We start from the raw sequence: 1,304 nt of genomic DNA on the forward strand, positions 1-1,304 counted from the left end.
CTATTTCTTGAGAAGATAAAGTTAAATTGATTGTTAAAAATATTAGTTGGTATGAATACTTGGAAAGAAAACAATTTACGGTAACAATTTGGGGGAACTTAAAACATAAGCGTTTGGTAGCTGGAAATGGAATTTTTATTATGTAGTGTTTTGTGGTAATGCTTGTGTAGAAGTTAATTTTTAGAAACAAAGGAGTTGTAATACTTGAGTGTCAGCTTTACGGGTATGCAGTTCTCCAAGTGTAGCAAAAACATAAGACATTTTTTTTGATTTTCTCTCGAGCAACTGTCGGGACCATGCAGTCAGTCCACACGAGGGTAGGAGGAAATGCATTTACGCACACCACACCACGAGGGCATGGTAGTGTGGGCCTCAACGCTGTACCGGCGTTCCTACCCACTAAAACCCGCTGTTTTTCATAGAATTGATACCCACCGGTGGGCGACTGCATGTGCGCGTGTTTAGGGTAGCGTTCTCCATTTGGTGCCCGTTCGATTCCATACTCTCCTCCTTTGCGTCTGAACCATGTTTACCATATCCATCTTCCTCTCCGGACGGAGGTTAAGTCAGGGATTTTGGTTCCCCCACTTGAGCAGGGTGCTGAACCGTGGTGGAACACTAAGTAATGGTTCTCTCCCCACGGAGCGGTCGCTCCATATCCGGTGTTGCGGCCGCCGTTTGGATGGAACATTTGACTTCCCAGTTTATTTCTTTTCTGTTCCTGAACCCTAGCGCCACGTTGAGGCATATCCATCCTTAGCGTAGGCTAAACACTTTCCGCCCACGGGGATCGACCCTTTTACTATCTGCGACGAGCACTCTACTTAACCACCAGAGCAGGGCACAGAGGAAGTTCCAGAAAACTACAAATTGAAAAATCGTGAGCGAAAGAAACAAAACAGAATACAATTTTTTGAAGGAATCAGGAACAGCACCTCGTATACTGGCCAAACAAAGACTTTACGTTGTTACTAACAAGGAGTATACAGGAAAGTATTCAGCAACAGATATAGCAGATTAGAAGCCATACAACATGATTTTTCAAGCACAAGATATGTGTGATATTTTTGTAATAATTACAGAATCAAATCTGAGGAGGTATGTGGATGCAATATATATATATATATATATAGAGAGAGAGAGAGAGAGAGTTCTATAGATTGGAATAAGTATGTAACATCTTTCTGTAAAAAAATTTAGGTCATGGTGGCCGTAGGTTTTTATGCCAACATAAACCTTTACTCAAGGTGAAAATATGAAAAACAAAATTATTTATAGTGATAATTTACATTTCCTAATGTGTG

This window comes from Trypanosoma equiperdum (genome assembly GCF_001457755.1).
Source record: "Trypanosoma equiperdum strain OVI genome assembly, contig: ctg_1578, whole genome shotgun sequence".
In the NCBI taxonomy this organism is placed as follows: domain Eukaryota; phylum Euglenozoa; class Kinetoplastea; order Trypanosomatida; family Trypanosomatidae; genus Trypanosoma; species Trypanosoma equiperdum.